The sequence below is a fragment of the Wolffia australiana genome, chromosome 18, assembly GCF_029677425.1.
Source record: "Wolffia australiana isolate 7733 chromosome 18, ASM2967742v1".
Taxonomy (NCBI): Eukaryota; Viridiplantae; Streptophyta; class Magnoliopsida; order Alismatales; family Araceae; genus Wolffia; species Wolffia australiana.
The window spans coordinates 6,635,758-6,662,290 of NC_135852.1; the positions used below are offsets into that span (position 1 = coordinate 6,635,758).

The following is a 26,533-nucleotide window of genomic DNA, read 5'->3' on the forward strand; positions in this document are numbered from 1 at the left end:
AGTTAACAGTGCCTGCTCTTCTTCCCTTGCATCTCGTTCAGCAAGACGCATCTCGTGGATCTTGAGAGATCCAATAGCTTCCACAAGTGACATGGTGTCCATATCACCGAATTGCTCCAGAGTGAGCGTAAGCGTATCGTACCTAGGGGGCATGGAACGAAACAGCTTTCTCACAGCTTCTCGATCTTCAATGTTGTCACCACATTGCCTTAGCTCGAACACTGTTCTTGTGAATTTGTCAGTCAAATCACCGATCTTATCCTCCTTCTTCATGGTAAGATTCTCAAACTCTCGATGCAAGCCTTGAGCTCTGGACTGGGCGAGCCGATCAATCCCCACATGGAACGATCTGATGATCTCCCAGTTCTCCTTTGCACTCTTCTTGATATCTAGTTGCACTCCTGATGCTTCTGGAATCGCAGCAAGCATGGCAGAAAGAGCCAGCCTGTCTTTCTGTCGATTCGTCTCCGCTCCGGCTACAACATCCCACAGATTCTGGGCGTCGAGATGCACCTCCATCCTCATAGCCCAGTGCCGGTAGTTTGTCGCTAAGAGCTGCGTCAGCGGTGTTGGAACAACGACCTCGAGTTTCCTCGTCGAGTCGTCGATTGTGTTCTTCTCTCCTTGAGTTGATGGTTCTCCACACTTCGGCATTGCGACAGGTCCTTGGAATCAGACTGGCTCTGATACCACTTGTAAGCACAAAGGCTCTCAAGGAACGATCTGCTGCAAGCCAAGCCAAGCCACACAGAGACGGAGGGAGAACCAAGAACAAAAGCACACACTTAAGGAAAGAAGAAAACACACAGCGTATTTCACACACACACAGCATCCTTCACAGGAGCATTTAAACGAACACAACTCTAAAGATACCAGTTACAACCATCGGCCCCCACTCCCTCAGACGTGGCTTTGTGGATGCCGTCATAACTCCACAGATCCGACGGCTGCGACTTAATCCTGCACGAAATAGGAAACTAAACGTTGGATTTGGAATCTACGGTGAGGATCACTCTATCAGTGGAAGTCAAATCAGCAAGTTCTTGGATTTTTACACTCAACGTTGTCTGAAACTGTCGTACCATGCATTAGCAAAGCTAGATCTTCAAAGGAAGCACGGGAGAAGGTTGAAAGCATATTTTCCAATCGAAGTCAAACAAGAATCATGGAGATACATCGCCAATTTCATACAATGAAAAAAGATTAACGGTCGATGAATACATGGCATAATTCGGATCACTAGTGGAATCTCTTGAAGATCTAGTGAGCCTACCATGATTTTCACATTCTTGAGAGGATTGGGAAAAGACTATTCACAATTTGTTGTTAGCATAAATGCTAACATCAACGACATGAAGCTTGATGATATAATCATGAATCTGAAGGCACATGATGCTTATCTGGCATATCAGAAAGAAAACACTGGAGAATTTTCTATCCATCTGCAAATCATACACAACTACGACATACACAAACCTATTCTCACCCACTCAGAGATGGATACTACAGCAAAAATTACAAACAGAAACATGGAAGAGGAAGAGGAAAGAGCAACAGATTTCAACCAAGATGTCAAATTTGTTTTTAATTTGGTCATAGAGCAAGGGAGTGCAGTGAATTATGCAACAAAAATAACTTGTGATGGAAAGATTGAGAACAACGAACACTGCAAGGAACAGCTTCAACATCTCGTCAGCCCAAGGCTTATCTTACCAATCCAAATCTATCCGCCAATGCAAATGAAGTATATACAAATGAAACATGGTATCCAGATAGTGGAGCTACTCACCATGTTACATCAAACAAAAATCCACTACAGCAACCCACAAGCTATCTTGGAACTGATCAACTTCAGATAGGTAATGGTTCAGGTTTGCACATTCTTTCAATTGGGTCTTCTGAAATTGTCACTCATGATAAAAAGTTATATTTAGATAATTAACATTAGATAATGCTGTATATGTTGAATTTCATTCTTCATATTGTATTTTGAATGACAAGAAAACAAACAGGATTCTACATCAAGGGTCAATTAAGGATGGTCTGTATTCTCTCAATTCTACAAAAACGATCAGCCCTCAAGCTTATCTTGGGGAGAAAGCTTCTTCAGATGTTTGGCATGCAAGACTAGGACATCCTCATTTTTGTATTTTACAACATATAATAAACAAGTTTGGAATTCCTCTTTCAATCTTCAAACACATTATATGTGTGAGTCATGTTGTATTAACAAACCTCCTAAATTACCATTTATTTCTACCAATCACTGTTAGCAAAGACCTCTTGAAGTTATACATTCTGACTTACGGGGTCCCTCTCCTATACAGTCTCATTCTGGTTTTCATTATTATGTTGTGTTTATTGATGACTTTAGAAGATACACATGGTTATTTCTGCTTAAAAAGAAATCTGATGTCATTTCTAGTTTTATGGAATTTCAAAAAGGAGTGGAAAATCAATTCTCTCACAGAATTAAAATTTTCCAATCAGATGGTGGTGGAGAGTTTAAAGCTCTTCATACATAGTTTTAACAACAAGGTGATATACATAGAATATCTTGTCTGCCCACACCTGAACAGAATGGTACTGCAGAAAGAAAGCATAGGCAGTTAGTAGAAACAGAATTGACTTTGTTTCATCAAGCAAAAATGCCAAGAAAATTCTGGGATGAAGCTATGTCTACAGCAGCATTTCTTATTAACATAATGACTACTCCTATTTTAACATACATCTCTTTTTGAAGCTCTTTTCGGAAATATCCCTAACTATTCTTGCTTAAGAACTTTTGGATGTTTATGTTTTCCATATTTAAGACCATATTCGAAACACAAATTAGATGACAGATCAGAGAAATGCGTGTTCTTGGGGTACAGTGTGTGTCATATGGAATGCAGGTGTCTATCACTCCACAAAGGTAAACTTTTTATATCTCATCATGTTATTTTTATGAGAATATTTTCCCTTTTCAGATTCTAAAATCAATTCTTCAATGCCTGGTATTCTAGGACATCATCCACCTTAAATGATTTTCCTATTTTGTTTTCAGTTTCAACTTCATCTCAATTAACTCATTCTACCAATTATCCTACTTCTGAATCTAATAACCATAATCTGCATACTTCAATTTTTTCCCAGAAAATTAGTTCCACACATAGTACTTCTCCATCTACACCTATTTTTTTCCCAAATGAAAAGTCATCGGTTGCTTTACCTAGTTCTAAATCTGTTCCTTTTGACTTATGTTCTTCATTACAGAAACACGATTTAGATGAATATCTGGTTAGAATTTTAGACAGTACACCAGAATCTGGAGCTTCCCTTAAAATAAAATCCCTATCAGACATTTTTTCTCAAGAAAAATGTCAAGAATTGACACTTCATTCCTCTTCTCCTACTCCAATTCTTGTGAAATTTACCTTTATCAAATATCCCATTCCTCAATGTCTTAGCACTAGTGTCACATCTGTTATTGAACCCACATCTTTTTCAACTGCCTAAACAAATCCAAACAGGATGATAGCAATGGAATATGAATATAGAGATCTTATCGAAAATGATACTTGGATCTTAGTTCCTAGAAATCTCAATTTTCATGTTATGGGGTGTAAATGGATTTACAAACCAAAGTATAAATCTTATGGAGAAATTGATCATTATAAAGCGTGTCTAGTAGCAAAAGGATACATTCAACAAGAGGATTTTGATTATTTTGAAACTTTCAGTCCTGTTATCAAACATACAACTATAAGGTTGCTTCTTTCTATTGCAATTAGTAATCATTGGACAATTCATCAGTTTGATGTATCTAATGCTTTTTTAAATGGTGATCTTTCAGAAGTTATTTACATGGAACAACCACAAGGTTTTAAAGATTATCAACATCCAAATTATATATGTAAACTTAAAAAATCAATTTATGGTGTATTAATTCTTATTAGACTTGGATTTTTTGGTTCCAAAACTGACACTTCCTTGTTTTATAAACCTGATTCAATAACACCGGTTTTTGTTCTCATATCCGTAGATGACATCTTAATTATTTGTCATGATTATAGTAAAATTAATACACTTCTCACAGATCTTCAAACACAATTTTCCGTAAAAGATCTTTGACATGCACCCCATTTTCTTGGCATCGAGCTTGTTTAACTCGTGAATGGATGTCTTTTGTCGCAGTCCAAATATATCCTCTCTTTGTTACAATGTGCTAATCTGGAAAACAGCAAGCCACTACACACTGCATGCCCTTTAAGTCAATCCTCTACATCATCCACTCCTGATTTAGATGATACAAGTTACAGAAGTTTAGTTGGACGACTTCAATATCTTACTCTCACTCAGCCTGACATAGCTTTTACAGTAAACAAAGCATGTCAGAAAATGCATAGTCCCACAGCTGATGATCGGAGAACTTTAAAACATCTAATACGTTACCTGAAAGGAAGTATTACACAAGGATTTATGTTTTATTCTGATTCTACTAATATTTTAAATGCATATAGTGATGCTGATTTGATAGGAATTCAAATTGGTAGACAATCTACTAGTGGTTTATTTAGGTTTTTATGGGTATGAATTTGATTTCCTGGAGCTCGAAAAACAATCAAATGTTGCCAAATCTAGTACTAAGTCAGAATATAAAGCTCTAGCAAAGGTTGCATCTGAAGTTATTTGGATTAATTCTCTTCTCAAAGAACTGCATATCATATCATTATCAACACCTATACTTTGGTGTGACAGTATTGGTGCACTTATCTCGTAAAGAATCCAACATTTCATCCACGAATGAAACATATTGAAATTTACTAGCATTTTGTCATGGAACAAGTAGCTAAAAAATGGCTTGAAATTAAATTTGTTACAAGTCATGGACAGGTAGCTGATGTTTTAACCAAGCCTCTATCCAAGCCATGATTCTGGGAGCTTCGGTCCAAGCTCAACGTCATCTCCGCCACCGATGAGCTTTGGTGGGGGGGGGTGTAAAGAGGAGTCACCAATGGCCACTTTAGAGGGTGATCGTCATCAAACAATAGGGACTTTAATAACTGTAGTTTAGTAAAAACAGAATATCTAATACTCGTTGTGGGAAATAGATGCATAGGATTAAATATAGGAAAACATAGATGGTTAGGATTACATCTAGATAGGATTCAACATAGACAGGTAATGGTCAAAATAATTACTGCACAAGATTAAATCTAGAGGGTAAGTTATAAATCTCGATTTATAACTTACCTATACTAACTGTTATCACTGTTAACTATACATACAAACTCACCTGTTGAGGTTTTTTAATCAACGAGCTCTATCAAACTACATCTGGTGTCTTCTATCTCTCATTCTAACCTACCTCCTCCTCATTCTTCTACTTCTTCATCAACATTCACATCCAGTTATCTTGAGCGAACTTTACAAGGGGAAAGAAAGAGAGAGAGAGGGAAAGAGAGAGTGAGATTGGAGAAAGAAATAGAGATAAAGGGAGAGGGAGAAAAGAGAAAGAAAGGGAAAAGAAAAAAGAGAGAGAGATAGGGGAGAGAGTGAGGGAAAGAAGGAGAGAGAGAGAGAGGAAAGAAAGAGAGAGATAGGGGGAACAAAAAGAGAGAGAGGGAGGCAAGAGAGGGTAAAGAAATAGAGAAAGAGGGGAAAGAAAAAGAGAGAGAGCTGGGAAAGAGAGAGAGAGAGAGAAAACAAATTCACGAGAGAGAGAGAGAGGTATTTGATGGAATGTCTCTGAGAGATCGATGTAAATGTATATACTTCAATGTTATATGATAAGTGCTCTTCGAACACGCAAGGTGTTTGACGGAATGTCAGAACGAAATCCGTAAGTGAATTTTATCAAACGAACTGTGATTCCTATGAAATTCTCAGTACATTTTCTTGCTGATAGTAAAATACGCTGAGGGATGTATCTACGAAGATCAAACCTTACGGAATGCCCTGATTTGAAGAGCAAGAGTGGCGGCACCGATCGCTTTCGCTAAGCTTCAGTTTAATGATTCCCTTGATCTTCTCCTCCATCTGGGTGCAACTCAATAATGCTCTGACCTTCCCTCAAGCCTTCCTCGCTGTCCACAGCCTCCGGTGTTGTCATGACACTACAGTCTGCTTCCAAAAGCGGAAGGGATCTTCGCCACCGATGAGGACTTAAAATCGAAAGATACCTGAAATTGGGGCCTTCAGGTCCCTTTTTAATGGCTTGGGAGGGACCTCCTAGGCTGTTCAATGGAGGGGGATGGCCATGAGGATCCTCCCGGGCCATTGGATTGCCAGTGGTCCCCCCTTGTCGGACAAAAATGGCCTTCGGCCAGTAGCGTCGACGGCTAGGGGTGAGGGTGGACAAAAATGCCCGGAGTCGTCTGATCCATTTCATCTAGGTCCAACGGCTGTGATTAAATTGCAGCCGTGGAGCCCGATAAGTTCAGTGCTCCCGCCTCGTCCATGTCAGCGCACCATCAACACACCCAATCAGCTGCCCCGTCAACAACCATTCTTCTCATTCGCCCACCGAGGGGTCTCGCAATCCATGTCATCCACGACAGCCATTAGGAATCCCTGAAAAACAAATATAAGTCGAGTAAATGAGCGAAGCAGATCTCACCGTCCAATCTTCGTAAAGCAGATTCGATGGATGAGATCATATCTGGCTATTTAAAATAGCCCAATATGACACGGGCTTTGGGCCAGGTTGGCTCAAAGTCTGGTGAGACTTCTCTCTGTTCTCCCTTAAGATCTTAGTGTGTTGAGTTGCGATGACACTCTTGCCCATCGGCCCGGCCCGAACCACGCACTTGATACCCTTTGTGGGCCTGTATGGGCTCGGTGTGGCATGTTTTGGCGGCTGGGTTTGCCTGCCGGGCGATGCCCCTTGTTGGCTGCGGGCAGGCTTGAGGGCTCGCGCTCGTCTACCTGTGGCTGGCTTGGGTGCTGATGCGCCTGGTCAGCCCTAGCTGGCACAATAAGTCCAACATTTTTTATAGATATTCTATTTTTTTTGAATTCCTTTCTTCTTTAATAATTCTTTCTTTTATTTCTTTCTTCGATGTCGACTTCTTCCCTGCAATAATATAGACTAACATAATAGATAGAACATTAAAAATTAACAATGCCTTCAATATATTTTTACTACGAAATACTTGTTCTAGAACATGTAAGAATGTTGTTAAAAATGCATTGATTCATCACTTGCTCTCTTTAGGGCATGAAATGCAAAATTCTTATAAAATTATAGATAATACACATGAAATGATCCCAAAATGACTTAAAAATGTCTATGATTACATGACACATTTTGGGTCTATCAGGTCCGCCAGTACAAAATAAGAGAAGAAAAAACAAAAAGGACAGTAAAGAAGAAAAAAAGAAACAAATTCAATTTTAAAAGACAAAAACAAGAAGCAAATACAATTAAAAGGAGAAAAAAAAGAAACGGTGGAAAAGATAAAGAAACATAATAAGAAAAAATAATGACATTTAGATAATAATCCATAAGTCACAATATCTTCTTTTGAATTCGAAAAATATATTTATACCATTTTGATGAATTAATATCTATTTATTGGAATGATAATCGGACGGCCGAGAAAATCTATTTCTACCGTATCCCTTTTTGAATTTTCCAAAATCTGAGAAACATAATCGGATGGCTGAGACTGATCCAATTTCAAATCACAACGTGTGATGAGCGAGAAGGAGTTCTGAGCTGAAAGTTTGAGTGGAGCTTCCTTTTTCTGCATCTTTTATCCCTACACTTAAATCTTGAAATAGAGTCTCGGAGTTTTGTCAAAACTTCATTAACTTACTTCCTCTTGGAGAAACTAATTGAAATACAGTGAAGTTTCAAAACTGCATCAAGAATGTTCTTGTTGTCTAGAATGTTCTTGTTGTCTACATCAGAAAAGCGTCTTGATTCGGGATCACCAAACGTCATCCGTCACACCATACGTCACCATGACGGTCACGTGATGGATGACATGACGGTGACGGTGATGAAATGCATGGGGCGTGACGGTGACGGTGACACGTGATGGGCTATGTCTGACAGTGACGTGACGGTGACGGGATAGCCCGGACACGTGACGTGACAAAAGGTCCATCATGGATGATGTCCGTGACGGGTTTTTAATGCATTTTTCTTATACAATTATATTGTTTTATTAATTACATTTAAACAATGAATTTTATTGTTTTATTAAATACATTTCAATAATTAATTTTATTGTATTCTTAAATACATTTCAATAATCAAATTTATTTTTTTATTAAATGCATTTCAATAATTAATGTTATTTTTTTATTAGATACATTTCAATAATTAATTTGTTTTTGGGGAAATGTGTGAAATTTTTTTTAAGTATGGATTTAGTGACGCATTCTTTAATAGAATTGAAGAATTGTTTCCGGATTAAAAATTCGTAAGTACATTTTAATAATGGGAATTATGAATATAATAATTTGATAAATTAATATTTTGGTGGAAAATGAAGGATTTTGTGACATATGGTTTAATATGTTGTGATAATCAAAGTAATGTCGTAAAATTGGGAATATAAATAATTGTATAATTAAGTTCTTGATTGAAAATTTTAATACTTACTGACTTTTGTCTTGAAAGGAATTTAGTAATTAATTGTATGAATGTGAAATTATCAATGTAATAATTGATTTGGTGATAGAAAATTTAAGGCATTTATTTGTTTTTTTCATACATTTAAGAAATTAATTTATTCTCGGGGAATCCAAGAAATTATTCTACTAATTAATTTATTGACGGAGAAATTAAGGATTTATTGACGCAGTCTTTCATAGAATTGAATAATTTGTTTTCGGGTTAAAATTTTATAGTTAGAGAAGCTGAAGGATTACCTAATAAAAAGGATAGGTACAATGAAAACAAAAAAATGACAGTTATTCTACCCGTAGAATTTGATGCTTTAAAATTAGCATGCTACTTCAAGCCTCTTACTTAGAAAAAACTCTTAGCATGGAAGGTTCCAAGTACAGTGTATTGATCTGAGACATGTAGCCTAACGTAGCAGATTGTGACAGATAGAGCTTCCCTTTAATTTGAAATATCAGAAGGGAATAAACATGAGACATCAAGAGAAAACATAGGAGCTGATCAGCAAATACACAAATTAATCTGGAACAAAGCAGCTAAGCCGATGGAAGGGATGTGGGGAAGATGATTGTCGATAATTTCCAATTTCAATTCAGAAACCAACTGCCCATCTTCCCCTTATTCTTTCTCAGAAAAAAATAATCCATTTCGCAGGCCACACTTTTGATTGTAATTGCATGATAATGCGCAAATCGTCGATACACACTGTCCTGCAGTGGGTGTTTGCAATGGAAAAAGTACATAAGACAGAGCTTGAATCATAAATTCGGTTTTAAGAACTTGACAGGAGAAATAAATAGAGAGAATATCGATGTTTGGAATCCATCAGCATTATGGGTAGCAAGAAATGCGATTTAAAAGGGGGATGTTTGCAAGATGATTGTCAATGCATTTTCAATGGAACCCACGTACATCTTACCCTTATTTTTGTTGATGAAAGAAGAATAAATTTACATGGGCACACGTCGGAATTCAGCTTTACAGCCCTTTGATCAGAAGTGAACGCATGAAGAAGCAGGGGGACAACATCAATAGATAACCGAATGATGAAAGAAAATGACAAACACAAGCTTATAATATATGTGAGTCACTGCAAAATGTTACGGACAAGGAAAGACATTACACCGTGTGAGGCGGTCACAAATACAATATTCGTGAATTGTAAATGATGAAGCTCCAGCGTGTTTGCCATTTTTTCATAAGAGGAAGAAATGATGCATTTCCTCTTTCTACGGGTGACCTTGTTGTAGCCTCATCCTCTTCATTACTTCAGGCCTTTGTCTATTTAGAACATAAGAAAAATTAGATAATGAACAGTTGGTTATAAACACACTGAATACTTAAACCATTCCAAAATCACATGGCCTGCCGACCAGGGGAATATACAACTAATCAATTGAATGATATTACCCTAAATTAGTGAGAAATAAAATGTTCTGTGAAGCACTAATATAAGGGCAGATATAGAACTAGACGGTGAACTCGTTGGTTTATAAGATTGGATCGATAAAAGTTAACCAGTAAAAGCAAACCAGAATCTCCAAAAAATGTACCTGCTCTCGGGAAAGACATCAGTCGGTGCTGCAAGTAAACCAGAAGCTCCAAAAATTATCAATGCTGCAAAAACATTTGACCAGTAAAATTATATTAGGAGATTGGATCGATAGAAGTAAAGTATGAGTACCGACTTACACTAGTCTTCATCCTCGAAAATGTCATTCCACTGTCTCCATCGCACGAATGAGCATTCTCGGCACGTAACCAACACTTGACTATAACCAAGAGCTTGATGCTTTCAGCATTAAGACGTGCCCGCTTGAAAGTGACGACTGTACGTCCCGCAGAGAATAAATGTTAAGCTAGGGCACTGGTTGCCCATACTGAGAGAAACGCTTGCGCATGCAGAGGAAGTCCCGGGTAGGTTCGTGCGCCTATGCGTGCCCACCATCTCCGTTGACTGTACATACACCTCCAATTCCTCGATTGGAGTTGGTACTCGCTGTTCCTTCTCGCTAGCTGGCATTACGTCATCCTCGGGGTCTCTTGCTCACCATTTTGGGGCATAAGTCAGCGGACAAATGCCAATGCATCCTGAATGCCACTAGGATCAAGTGATGCTCCCTTGTTGAAAGGGTCAAGAATTGAAGCTGTTGTCGTCGCTCGGTTTGTCGAAATCATCTTCTCATACTTCAACATCTTTGACTTCATGCTCTCACAAGCTTTGCGGATTGACATAATTTGAGTAGCGGTCATCCTTTTTCCCGATGTGAATATTGTAGATATATCAAACTTCATCAAGATTGTGTCAATATCAGCGCCTTCATGATGCGGATCACTTCCACGACTCTCACTGTCTTCGAGCCACTAACATATTTTGTCATCCTATAAAAAGGCCCAAGAATATTACGGAAGTTTGCCAACATTTCCCACTCTTCACGTGAGATTCTCATGTCCTTCTCTGTCACCGACATGATTTGTAACACCATAAAACCCACAACTTCTCGCTTCTCCAATGCGGCATGCAACATGTCTTGCGCACTGTTCCACCACGTTGGGCAATCTAATGGGAGTTGGTTGTGATTCTTCCGCATGTCGTTGCACATCTTTACGTATTATTGTCGTTGTTGTGTCGATGCTCGGATGCTTATCACTAATCGTCAAAGATGGACAATTGCGTCCCCCAAGACGAGGCCACTATCATGAATGACCATTTTGCATCACTTGCTGCACCCTCCCACATGGTGTCCAAATCGTTGTATCAGCGCCGTAATCAGGTTCACAAGCTGCGTCAGTTGCACTACTGTCAACAGTCCTTGGAGGAAGTGTGGTCACTAATACATGTAATGATTGCAATGCATCCTAGACAATGATGTTCAACACGTGGGCATCACAGGGGACATGTCGGTCCTTTGTGAAACTGTCATTAATTGGCTTAAGTTCCTTTGTGATCAGTGTTATCATCCGCCCGTTACTTGATGCATTGTTCGTAGTGATAGATCCAACATGCATGCTAAAAATGTTAGTTTTGCAATAAGGTAGTAGGAACATAAAATGAAGCCAGACTGGATGTCGCTTACGTTCGTCTTCAACCCGAAGTCTTCCAACGCTTGGATCACTACTGCGCTCATATTCTCACCATTGTGTTTACCAACTAGCTCGCGTATAGCAAATACACTAATTCTCAGCGGTCCACACATCAACAGTCAGGGAGACCTTGGGGACATTTGCCAATAACTCTGTGAGTTTCCCCTTCATGTTCCCATATAGCTTACGCGTTGCATCCTTTATTGCCTTCAAACCTGGCGGGTCAACTGTCCTCTCCGCGGCATACTTTCACATGATCTTGAACCCACAAGTGCAAGCTTGGAGCAGTAGAAGGTTCTTAAAGAGTGAACCAAGGCGTGACGGTTCTTTGGAGAAATAAATGTCATGTAAATAAATGCATTTTCTCATTATTCATTTCTTTCTGGGTCTTTCGTCCATGGGGAGTCCGTGAGGCAAACAAACTGTGCTATAATCTCCTTAGTCATCTCTAGTGTCTTCTTGATGGCGCCACCCTGCCCGTACGCCTCGGATATTGTATGTTGATCGAGATTAGTCCCCTTCATCTCGTGGTATATTCTGCTATGACTGAACTCCAAGTGCATCCAGAAAATGTTTGTAGACCTGTCTTTTCACCGCTTCAACCTATTGCACAATGGGTCAACTTTTTGGCCGCGGCATAATAGGCACGCCCATACGCCTGACCCTATCTCCTTGAAGTATCGCATTATTTCAGCCTTCCCTTTATGTTTGGGACGTGATGGACCTACCACCGGTAAAGGGATCTCTTGAACATCCTCCTTGGAGGACTCTACTACCAAGTTAACGCACTCGTCGCCAATTGGAGTTTCCATTGCCGACTATGTCATAGGGAGCAGGTGGAAGATCTCATTTATTCATTCATTAATTTATCTTCGAATGAAAGGCGAAAATGCTTCACATTAAAATCCATAGAGAGTATAATCATAAACATATATATTCAAGTTAAGCACCTTGACAATTCAATCAAACATGTTATCAAGTCAGAAACAGGGAAAAAGTTATCAATGTCAGCGAAGATCAATGACGTTGAAATTGCCAATTCTTTTAAAAATTTCCATAAAAATTATCAAGATAAGTAATGAGATGTTGAAGTCATTTATTTTGATACTTATTACAGTTTCAGCGAGCATAATTTTGATCAGGTACATCCAGAGACACCCAAAGATAGAAATGGCAAAATGATAATCATGATCAAGGTTTTCTTCGGCATTAGAAATAAAAACTAGGACAAGAAAATTGAAGATAATGATGACAAGCTAACGGTTAAGCAATCAGGTCAATCCAGAGACACCCAAAGACAGAATCGGTGAAATGATAAATCATGATCAAGGGTTTTGTTTTTAGCAGTGCAAATAAAAACTAGTTCATGGAATTTTGGGATGATGATGATGATCTGATGGATAATCCCCACGCAGGGGAATTGAGAGACACCCAAGAGTCTTGCTCATCATCAAATAGTCAAATTATTTATGAGTAAGGGTTTATAAATTATTATTTATTAACTCAAATATCAATGACAAATTAACACTGTAAATTTGAGTTCATCAGGACACATGGTGCGGCACGAGTTATCATAAATAACTACTCAAATTATTTATTAGTGGACACGACCCTTGCTCATCATTAACTAGCCAAATTATTTATGAGTAAGGGTTTATAAATTATTATTTATTAACTCAAATATCAATGACAAATTAACACTGTAAATTTGAGTTCATCAGGACACATGGTGCGACACGAGTTGTCATAAATAATTTGAGCCAATAATTGCATTTACTTTGGTCCCAAAGAAAAGACCCAAAAAAGTGATGTGGCAGGAGTGATGAGGAGGAGAGAGAAATTTTTAGATTAAATCAACGGCTAGTTATAGATCCAACTTCAGGGCTTGATATCTGACAATCAAGAATACCAATGGAGCTGAAATATAAAGGGCTTGAAATGGTTGGAGGTATAAATTTAGCCCCAACTCTTTATAGAGAACACCTTTAAACTTACTTCCTCCTAGAGAGGCAGACTAAAAGAGACTGAAAGAGGATGATTTGCATCATTAAATTTCATGATTCTGTAAGAATGCATGGATCTAAGGTTAGTCTCTTGCCTTATATTGTCATTCTCCATCATGTCCATTATGTAAATTCAGATCATCGTCCTCATCACCTCTATCCCAGTCAATTATCATTGAACATTCCCATCACACAGCCTTTTCATCATCACAATTATTCCCAACACACATCATCTCTATTATCACTTGTATTCATTCTATTCGCATCATCCTCACTGCTGATTCCTGATAACATGTCAAATGCATCTATAATTACATGCAATTTGTATGAGTGTATTCAATTAAATATCAAAGTTATCATGATATTGATTCGATTATCTAAATATCTCTGAATTTTACATAAATAGCAGTTTATCCACATTTTGGATATTATTACTAACTTTTCTTAACTTTTGTTTCAATCAAATTTTATTAATGATAAATATTTTCATAAATTTATAAAAAAGTAAATTGGATGAGCAATGAAGGGCTAGAGCATCAAATGTGATTTTTGGAGCTATTTATTTGGGCTATTGGGCCAAATTGGACCAACTTCATTGTTTGGCTTTTCAGGAAAAGTTAGAGAGGTGTGGCCCCACCTTGTATCCCTCCACAATCTTATCTTACATCCCTTTTAATGAGGAGCACAAATTTTACATGAAGGCACAATAATAATTTGAATTAGACCAGTAGGAAAAGAGCAAACAATGGCAAAGTGTGAAAATAGGAAAAAATAGAAGGGCATTTTACAACATGTCTATTGTATAATAAAAATCTCTTACTCTTTCTCTACCTCATTCTGTATGTGATCTAGGAGTGGGTAGCTAGCAAGATTATCTTCAGGATCCTGGTTGTTCAACCTAGTTGAAGTAAGTGTTTTCAAGTGTTCTTGCTTTGCTCAGCCTTTTCTTGCATAAAAAAATGCCTGATCCCGGAAAAATGTAGGATCCAAATTTAGTAAGAGGCATTAGCTCTCAAGACACAAGCACTTTAAAAACCTACATATCATACCCATCCATTTCCCCTACACGTCCTTCATTTTTCACCACTCTCTCTCTCTAGAAGCCCATTCTATTTAATTTTCTCAATATAGAACCCAAAACCGTCTCCCTAAAAACCTTAAAAAACATATCTAGTCTCTCCACTTAAAACATCATTGGAAAATGTGTCATTTTACCTTGCACAAATAACATTTTACTTCATTTATTTTCAAATCCTGTTTTATTTTTTCTCGATTTTAGAGGGGTTGCAGTCCTGTTCAGTTATCCAGACTTTGCCAAAATTAGGCCAAGTCTATGTCTCTCTGGGGATACCTTTGACTCAGTGCCCACCTCTATGGTTCTGCCTGAGATGAGATAAATAAATAGATCTGAATCTTATTTATTATTTCTAGGCCTCTTAAATTAAAATGAATTATATCATCATATTTAAAATAATATTTATCATTTTTAGTTTTATTGCATTTGAATTTAATTCTATTAAAATTATGAATTGAAAAAAATAAAATTTCTCCAATCTAAACTTAAATTATTTATGACAAATCATACTTAACTATTTTAGATCATTATCTTACCTTTTCACTTGAAAGTTAATTATGTAAAATCCAGAAAAAAAATCTAAAAATATCCTTTTGAGACGTGAGATCATTATGTTTCATTTAAAAGTCTATAGAATATCTTAAATTCAGTTATTTCTTCCTTGTGGATCATCCTCTTACTTACCGCATGCTATTTATAGAGTCTTAAGTAGAAAATTATTATAAAGATTGTTGATTAATTCTAAATTGAAACCTAAATTTAGACCTATTACTTTTCCTATCGACTGTCACATCTTCATTCAATCACTGGTATCATTCCTTTCGTCTCTCCATCATCATTGGATTTGTAGCTCTTACCCTGCACATATTCCTTCTTATCCAACCTTTGAATTACTATCTAATAGTGAATCCCTAAGATCCGCCCCGTGTGGAGATGGCCTGTACTAATCCAATGTCTAGCATTATTATGTGAATATCAGTTTATAAGTTTTATTGATTCAAATCAAGTCAACAACACTCTAGTTATAACTCCAAATTCGAGTTTATTCGGATTTCAAAGTTCTGAATACATTATTTTTTTATTTGTTTCCAAAACTCACATCAACCTACACAACTGCACCAGAGGGATATGTAGTGTGCTTGTTTCCAGCGTTGTTCAATGTGTGGTATAAAATATTTAACCGCACATTGCACAAAAACGATCATCCCTAAACCTGGCTTTGATTTCACCCATTGGCCCATTATCTGAATTTTCTATCCCGGTAGGGTGCTCCAATGAGTTGGTAACCCACTTACTGACCTAAAAACTTAATACCTGAATCCAAATGGCATAAAATTCGTGCAACAAGTAAAAATATTCATTCAAACCACATGATTTGAAATAGAACCAAAATAGATCCCATTATTTTTGCAAGTTATCAAAGCTGCTCCTAGATCTTAATTCTTCTTTGGTAATCAACATTTTTGGTGTTTTCACATGCAGACTTTCCTTTGGAAAGGTAAGTTATGCTTTCTATTATCTTCACCCCCAACCAGATGGACTTATTTATGTATTGCAAAATAATGAAAGATTTTAAATCTTGTTAAATATTCATGAACGTTAATTATAATGATAAGTATGCACATGTGATACTTATATTAAAGTCAAGGACATATGAAATGGTTATTGAATTCTGATGAGATCATAAAATAGATATCTCTTATTATTGTACCCAAATGCTAAACATACCTATCTATAGGATATTAGAAGGACGTCAAGATAGCCAGATAGAACAGAATCATCTTCTATAGTGCCTAAGATGTATATGGTTGATTTGGTAACCACTAGCATGAAAACAGCAAGGAGAGATAGTGTCACCATTGGGGGAATATTTTACTAAGTTAAGGCATATGACTCCTTATAACATCAAATTAATTTAATACACTATGCCTTTATGTTTGTTTTAGCCATTGTTTTTTTTTTATTTTACTCGTAATATAAACCATTGAAACTTCAAATCAGAAAATTATGATTGCATAGCCTAAGATCTAATTTTATTGATTTATTGATTTTGGGACAAACCCCACTTGACAGAATAAAGTGGATTTTTCTCATATCTTCGAAGCAAATGGTAAATTTTGGATAGAAATGGGAGAAACGAAAAGCCATGTAATATAACACAAGACCCAAGCCATGACCAAGATCATATGAAGAGATCCAATACGCCATCAGTCCATTTTTCGGACCTCATTTACGACCTTGTAAATGATGGATATTATGTGTCTGTCAAACCAAATCACACCACCATATTGTTATTTAAGCTCATGGAATAAAATATTATGTTCATTATTATTCTAGTGTGATGGAAGTCCATGAATATGTGCAATGGCCTAGTGAACTATGATGAGATCATAATACATAGATCACTAGTCTTTAAACACGTATTCTAAATATTCCTATTCAATGGATAGTCGAGATGGACATTGAATTACCCAAACAGAAAAACATTCATCCTATATCCTACTTATATGATAAGTATGGTTGATCTTGTAGCTGTTACTATAGTGACACTAAGGACATATAGTGGGTGCTATTTGGAGAAAGAATTCACTGAATTGATACAAAGAATCCCTGAAAGTATTATACCTAAACATCAATCAGGTTGATTCATGCCATGGTTGTATTAGTGATCTACTAACCTCAAACACCAAGGACATCAGGTAGATGGCGGACTATATGTTGACTATGAACTATGAGTCTCTAATCATGGGATTCAAACAAGTCATAGCTCGGATATAGGAAGAAGCCTAAGAAGAAGATTGAGTGATCAAGACTGATGTAATAGGATGAGTCAGGGGATCGGATGGCTCATGTTACAGCACAAGACAGAGGGTAAATGAGTGGATGAATGTAATGATGTGAGGAGATTGAGAAAATTCAATGAGAGATAAGCGTTAACTACTAATTTATAATATTGTTCGACTAAAGTTCCAGGAGTGGGCCATCATGGCCAGACTCCAAATGACCTGAATGGATTAACTAGACGCCTATGGATGGGGGACCACAAAGTGACCAATGATGTCCTCGTCCTCCTCTACTAATAAACCAAGCTGCTATCTCAAGAAAATCTTACCTCTTGACGAAGGTGGCTAATCCTATAATTCATAACTAAAATTTGGCAGATAACAAAAATAGGGGAAGAGAGCACGAGAAGAAGTAATGATACTGTTAAGATGAGGGAAACAATAGAAACTGACAGGGTCATAGACCCGAAGTCCGTGGCGAGGATGATCAAGACGACATAAAAGATAGAGATGGATGTTGCTAGAGTGTCGTCGCTGGTGGGTTGGTCACATCGGGGCATGATGCGTAGGAGACGCAGGCAACCTTGGCTGGCAGGAATGATGAGCGCCACGCGTGGCTATACACGGCGCATTGGGAGAGGGGTACAGCCACGTAGGGGCGTGGTTGCATGGGGCCACAGAAGAGCGTGCGACAGCACGTGCACTAGAGTCCGCGGGCACGTGGGCGTGCGGGCGCGGTGGCGCGCAAGCGGGACAGTGCACGGGTGTGAGGCCAATGAGCGTGCAAACGAGGGCTCAGCCAAGAAGATACTAGGGGGGGTGCTCTTGTCAGTGAGAGAAATCAGGAAGACACTGGTGGAATGTTCTTGAATCTGTTCCAAGAAGCTCCAAGGAGTGGTTTCTTGGGATGATTGTCAACCAAGAAAAGGGTTCTTGGTGGCCTTGGGGGAGAGGCGATCATCCGGTTTGACGCCATGGGAGGACGAGCGGTGAAGGTGGCCAAAGCGTGCTTCTTGTAGGCCGTGCATTCTTGGAGAGGGCGACTTCTTGAATCTGCTTCAGGAAGCTCCAAGAAGTGGTTTATTGGGAAGGTTGTCAACCCAGAAAAAGGCTCTTGGCGGCCAGGGCAGAGAGGCAATCGTCCGGTTTGGCACCATGGTGAGGGCGACTGTTGAAGCTGGATGGGGCGTTCTTATTGCAGGCCGTGCATTCTTGGAGAGGGCGACTTCTTGAATCTGCTTCAAGAAGCTCCAAGAAGTGGTTTCTTGGGAAGGTTGTCAACCGAGAAAAGGGTTCTTGGCGGTCGGGCGAAGAGGCGATCGTCCGGTTTGGCACTGTGCGAGGGCAAGCGGTGAAGGTGGACAGGGCGTTCTTATTGCTGGCCGTGCATTCTTGGAGAGGGAAACTTCTTGAATCTGCTCGAAGAAGCTCCACGAAAGATCCAAGAAGTGGTTATGTCGTTCAAGAAGTGACGATGGCGGCAATGTTCTTTTTCCATGGAGACGTGCTTCGACGTGGTGAATCTGCCATTGCAGCGTCGTGCAGCTTCCTAGAATTCTACCCTAAAAAGCTGTAAAGGTAATTCCCAAAGGGAGGATGCCAGAGCTCAGATGAGAAAATCTCTTTCAACTTCAAATGAACTCCAAGGCTTTCTTGGGCATGTCGCCCCATTATATAAAGGAGGGAGGATGCCCAAGTGGTCTGAAATAGGGGAAAACTGTCTCATGACTAGGTTATCCCTTATACATACATCAAACAAAATAAAGAAGATAACAACGAACGAGACCCTAACATGGCGGCCCATCTGAATCATTCAAAAAAACCAAAATACAAGAAAATAAAAGTCATAGTTCACAATCGTTTGCTACGCTACTTGAAAGTCGGCGTCACAAGTGTCGACTCGAGCTTCACGACGAGGTTGTTGGTCACCCAACGCTGGATTGGTGAGATTGTCCCTCATCAAAGACAGGATCATCCACCCTTGGTATAAGAGGAGACTGACTAATGGAAGACAATGCAAGTAAATCTCTGGTCATGGTAGTGAGGATATAGGAGAAGGCATTCTCCAATGATGTACGTTACTAAATGGAATTATATTTTACTTGATGAATTTTTGAGAAAAAACTATGTAAAATATAAATAGGGGAAGGGGCACCCATTTTAGGCACCCAGACCAGCCAGAGTTTGGCAGCCTCCTCATTTGTATATTCTGACCACTTCTCCACTCAACCATGGTCAGAATCTTCATGGTGAGAAGATCTTCAAGATTTTCAAGAAGAGTTGGAGAAAAATAAGTGGATATCCACGAGCTACATGATCACGAGGACACGTCTAGAGGCCAGGCACATGAGTGGCTTCAGAACAATCTCAGAGTGAGAAAGTGAACAGTGGAACAAGTTCCCCATAAGGTACATGTTCTGTATTAATTTTAAATATTGATTTGGAATCGAATACAGCTTCTGTTGCATAGGAAACGTGTTTTCTTTGATTGAACCAAGCCACGAGAACCCAACATGAAGAGCTAAGCCAAATAAAAGTAAAAATTGTTGAACTAACCCACAAGTTTGGTTTTGTAAATCCTGTTTTGAATTTGAATCTTCAAGGACAAGGGTCAAGGCTAGAGGAAAAAGTATCCTAGGCCTCTAAACCATACAAATGAAATCTAGGGTCTGGGAGAGGTATTATGTCTCTATTTAAACTATTTTGCTCTCTCTTTGTATCCCATCTTGGATATCTGCCACCAAGTTATTGTTGGCAGCCGTGTGCATGAGATTTATTTCATATGTTCTTGTCTTTTTGGATTACATCTTCATCCTTTTTTCCTAGGTTATCATCGTTAATTTCCAGTAAGTATTTTGAATTTATATTGAATTCTTTAAAAAATATAAAATTATTGAAAATAGAAATTACATTTAAAATTTATTTATTGAATACATTCTCATTATGGTTGACCCTTACTCTCCCTGTGCTTGTAGGAAAAGTATAAATATTGTTGTATAAAGAAGAAACCTGAAACAACCAAAATTAAGCCTCACTTTCCATGCATTAAGAGTGCTTTTATATATTAGTATTTTGATGTCCTTCTTGAGTATCCCTTGAACAAGAATAATTAGAAAAACATGTTTAAAGAGTAGTGATCTTCATGTTATGATTTCATCATAATTCACTTAGTAAGATCATGTATCCATGAACGTCATTATGAGCATCACATGTGAATAAGATGGATATATTGTATCAAAGTATATACTTGATTGGCTAAATGGCCTTCTGTATTTCCACCATTGATGAAAACCTATGTACCTGATTCACTCTCTCTTACGTTTATAGGTAGATAAAATAACTAGAAAAACTATACTCCATATGAAACAGAAAAACTATAATTCGTATCGTAGTACATATAATATATATCAAAATTATAAGATGTTAATGTTGGCAAAATATTTATCGACTAAAAATTTAAAATAATAGAAGACTAGAAGCATTCTAGGGAAATTAATGAATTCTAAGAAATAATATTGTTAATATTTAATCCTAATATCAGAAAAGGATGATCCATGTGAACCTTGAACTTTGAGATTATATCCCTTTGACTTGTAGACGATCAACTTTGGTATAAAAATAGATAAAATAAAATAAACTAGATCAAAACTAAAGTAATAGATGATATTAAGAATACAAATCTTAGCTTGCAGTAATATGTTCAAAAACATAAAATAAAACGAATTGAACTTCAAAAGAAAGGCACATATGACTCTCCTCTCCCATTTATTTAATGTACACAGAAATATATTTGATGTATCGTAAAATATATTTCCTCCTATCTATACCTATCTATCTATCTATCAATTTATCTATCTATCTATCTATCTATCAATCAATCTATCTATCTATCTATCTATCTATCTATCTATCTATCTATCTATCTATCTATCTATCTATCTATCTATCTATCTATCTATCTATCTATCTATCTATCTATCTATCTATCTATCTATCAATCTATCTATCTATCTATCTATCAATCTATCTATCTATCTATCTATCAATCTATCAATCTACCTATCTATCTACCTATCAATCTATCAATCTATCTATCTATCTATCAATCAATCTATCAATCTACCTATCTATCTATCCATATATCTATCTATCTATCTACCTATATATCTATCTTTTTTTTTTAAACGCAATTTCATTGATATGAACGTGATAGTACATTGTTTATGTTTGCCCTTTGGGCAAAAAGACACCATTTACATAAGATTTCTGGGGTAGGGGTCTGTTGACTTGAATATTCTGCAGTTGCTTTCCTGTTTTTGCTCAACTTTGCAGATTTTTAACCAACTCAGGAGATGAACGGTACTTCCTTTCTCCTCAATGCCAATAAATCCTTATGTCATCATCCACTGTATTTAGTTATCTGTAATTGTCTTCTGTTGATGTTGCGTCTTTCCCCATGTCTTCTTTTTGTATTGCTCTTCGTTTCGCTTTAATTCTTGCTCCCTGTCTTGCTCACCACATTACAATATGAAGATAGCACATATGTCAATCCCGCATTCTTCATGCCGTCTTCCATCTCTGCCTGAATTTCTCTTATGTTCACGTTGGTTCTGTCACCATCTCTTCTCTTGTTTCTCTCTTCATCTCGATTTAATTCTTCCTCCATCTCTTCCTCGTCTAATTACAATCCAGCTAGTATGGATGTCTTTGCTGCATTCTTTATGTTGTCTCCCAATGTATTCAATTATCTGCATCAAAATTAGAAACTTGTGAAATAGAGAGGTATCTTAAGCAGATGTGGACACATTATTCACAAGTCCTTTTGAAAAGTTTAACTAGGTTTATGATATTAGTTCATGCCATTAAGTAATTACAGAATAATAGATATATGAATTTAAAAAAAACAGAATAGATCCATAGTTCCACCTATGCTCTCTCAGGTAGAGGCCTGTATTTTTCCAACCAATTGCTAGAACATGATTTGAGTCAAACAAAAACTCATTCTGTACTCCTGTTCCCCCAACTTCAGTTCCAAAAACCAACGTCTTTGAAGAAGGTTAGCGTAGATCTTTGATGAATAACTTGGAATCTTGTTGATACTAATGAGAAGACCTTTGGCACCTTGAATAGCTGTATTTTTTACTTTCTTGTGTGTGTAAGCTCCTTCTCCCTGGTAATAGCAGTTTTATGGCGTTTCTTTCATTTTTGGTTTTTTCTTTTCTTTCTTTTTTTTTTTCTTTGCGCCATACATTTGTGCTCCTTTCCTCAGAGATAGCTTCATCATTTACTTTCTTACTTTCTTCATTTGCACTCCATTCCTTGGTGATGGTCCCTCATTTAACTTTGATAGGCTCCTCCCAGTTTTCATCTCTGATTTTGGTTTCCTCATTCGTAGACTATTGTTCTGGTTACATCCGTCATTGGTCCAAGCTTACACCATGAGTTACCTTTGACACAGATCATGCTCTAATTCCTTGAATGACTAGTACCTGCCACTCCAAGATTAAACATAGAAGACCATAGTTCCTATCTTGTTTCCTATGCAATTTATCGCTAACTATCTAAAGTGATAATGTCATTGAAACATGATATAGAGTAAAGGGATGTCAAATGATAGTTTTGAAAATTTTTGATGTTAACTAAAAATCTGCTATTGAAATGGATATATTTCGATGTGTAAATGGATGGAGGCAGTGTGAGCATCGATCAATCACGTTAAAGAAAGGTTAAAGAAAACTTTTTTTTTAAAGAAACTTTGTAAAAGGAAATATTTCACCTGATATTCTTTAAAGCTATTGATTTCCATCTTCTGCATTTTCTTGGTTGCTCTGATTCCTCCTCGTATCACTTGTGATAGTTCTTCTATTCCTTGGTATCTCAAATTTTGTTTTGTCAGCTGCTAGATGAGCGTGCTTCCTATCCGTTCCATGTGGGGGATGCCTCTTATCTTCATAGCTGATTGGCCACACCACTCCAGCAGTCCCCAATTCTCCACCTATCACATAATATGCTCCTTATGGAAGTTAGGAAATGTCTCTGAAACCTTGCATGGGTAGAACATCATGCATGGCTAGCTGAATTCAAAGATTTCAGAATCATTACGGTAGTCAAAATATTTATAGTTCATGTTCTTCATTTGTAAATTATGTTTTCTTAAAAAAAATAATTAATTAATTGTAACCTATATGCAATAGATATTATATGATGCTTGAATTTACCATATCTCTCATTTCATCAACATTAAGTCCTATCTCATAGATTTAAGGTATTTAATGCATGGCATACCTAATTTGTCCATCCAATAGTTACCTTTGGCTTGGAACGACAATTCTTCAATCCTGCAAAATAAAAACTTCTCGGTTTTTTCAATAGCATAGTTAGCTAATGCATCAGCTACAGAATTACCTTCACGATAGATGTGGGTCATGTGCTCTATTTTATTTATATGCATAAGGATTTGGTCCCACCATGGCTTCAGTCTCCATAATAGGCATGTATGACTTTTAATTATGTGACAAAGTGCTGCAGAGTCTGATTCCAGTATTATCTTTTGAATACCTCTTTGTTCACATAGTCTTAATCCATCTAGTAATGACCACGCTTCTGCCTCCATGTTATTGCTATCAGGATACCCATGAGAGAAAGCAAAAATCATTGAGTGTTGATCATCTCGTACTATTCCTCCTCCTGCTGCTTTACCAGGGTTTCATTTTGATGCTCCATCCACATTAAGTTTATACAATAACCGTAGAGGAGGCCTCCAAGTAATGAGTACAATAGTATGTTTGTAATGCATCGGTCATGGGTTAATTTTTGTAGGTTCAATAGTTTTGATCCATGCCTATATCTTTTGGGTGATACTCCAATATCGCATATCTCCATTTTCCCATTTCCGTAAATTCCTCTTTTTCCATAATTCCCATAATAATAATTGTCCAGAAACTTTTTGAAGGATATCAGTTTTGCTTTCTTTGGACCTTTTTATAAGTAGGTTCAATATCCATTCCTTTGGTGTCAATTGTGTATTCTGTTTTAAATTCCATTTCTGCATTAGCCAGTCCAAGTACATCTTGCCCATTCTCCACCAAAAAACAGATGATCACTGTCCTCTACATGCAGATTGTGTATGCAACATGTACATTTTGATACAATATGAACACCAAGGTTTTGTATATTTCTATCCAAAGGCAAGATATTATTAATTAATCTCCACATGAAGAACTTAATCTTGGTAAGAAGGATGCTTTTCCATATTGTCGTATTGACGGGATCTGACGGTTTTTGGATACGAAAATATTCCCACGCTGATTTTGCAGTAAATGTCCCATGTGTAGTTAGAGTCCAAACAGCTGAATCTGGGTTGTTCAAGAGTTGATAATTAGTTGTTCTCACATGTGTGTTTACCTCATCAGGTATGCCGTTATGTCTTAGACAAAATTCCCAATCTTGAGCAAATAGGTCTTTGACTTGTAGGGTTGAGTTCCTTCTTGTATACTCTGAATAGTTTTGTAGACTACCCAAAAAGTGCGAGAAACATCAACAAGTTCATTCGTCAATTGGTTCCATAAGCACTCTTTTTTATCATCCCAGTTATGTTGTATTTCTATTTCAAGTTTATCTATTTGTTCCTTTAATTTTTATTTCTCTTTATAAATGTTACCAAATGATTCTCGATTCCAATATTTGAGACTTTGTTTTAGTGATCTAAGCGTCATGCTTAGATTAACCATAGGGTCAATGTCACTCACCATATTCCAATTTTTTTTGTATGAGTTCAAAAAAATTTGGATGCTTGACCCACAGCCTGAAAACAGAATGGTGGTCTTCTTATCCTAGTTTGGGCCTGCTGAAATGTTAATAACATGGCGAATGATCTGAAAGGCATTTTGGAAGATATTGGATAGTATATGACGGCAAGATACTAGTATGCATATTCATCAAGATTCTATCTAGCCTTTCATAAATACGATGACATCCTTTCCGTCTATTACACCATGAGTAGTTATTCCCTTCATGCTGCAGTTCAAAAAGTTCTAGTTGCATGATTGCATGGTTAAACTCCTCCATACCTCGTGGACTAGGATTATTTCCACCTTTTTTTTCTTGAACATTCCAAATAATATTGAAATCACCTCCTACAATCCAGGGGAAAGGTGTGGCACTAAATTTTTGCATAAGGTTGTCCCACAATGTTGTTCGGATTTGACTGTGATAAGATGCATAAACGAAGGTAAAAGTTACCGTATCAGTTTCCTTTTGAGCCGATATCGTAATACGTTGTGGACATTGATCAATAATCTGTATACTAATATCACTGTGCCAAAACACCCAAATCTTCCCATCAGCATTGGTCTTACATTCCTGAAGTCCTATTTTTGATTTGTATTTCTCAATTTTGTTTGCATTAGCTATAGGTTCCATGATACCCATAACTTGAATCTTATACTCCTTAGTTAAGTGTTTAAGTCTTAAACAGGTTTCTGCTCTAGCTATACCCCTACAATTCTAGAAGAATGTATTAATCATTTAATTTCCTCCAGGGATGGCCACATAATCTCTAAGGGCCTAAAATCTGTTCTCCTATTGGGTATGCAAGACTACTCGTTGGATAGTGAGGTGAATCTCAGTTTTGTAGAGTTTTTTTTGTCTTCATAGATAAATTTTCTAAGGATCTTATTCTCCGTACTTGGTTGGTACTGCTAAAGGTTATTTGTGCTTTGTTTTTTGGTTTACAGTTCCATCTGCTATCCAATAGTGTGAAGTTACTAATTTCTTTTAGTACCTTTGGGGGTTGTTGCACTTCTTGTAAGTTACTAATTATCTCAAAACTATTCTGAACTTCCCAAGAGAACCTTTGATTTGGTATTATATTTTGGATTTGTGGTCTCAGTCCTTCATCCGTTTTGTTATCTGGATCTACTAGTTTTTAACTGCTTTTTTTTCTCCATTGCATGTTGCTCTGTTTTTT

General features: G+C 37.3%; 1 non-coding gene across 1 annotated transcript; it reads right to left on the reverse strand.

Moving 5' to 3' along the window:
- Positions 1 to 9,171: 9,171 nt before the first annotated feature.
- Positions 9,172 to 9,337, reverse strand: LOC144715396 (small nucleolar RNA snoR135). The gene has a single exon (XR_013584625.1). It is a non-coding gene; the product is annotated as a small nucleolar RNA snoR135 (small nucleolar RNA).
- Between the last annotated feature and the right edge of the window lie 17,196 nt (positions 9,338 to 26,533).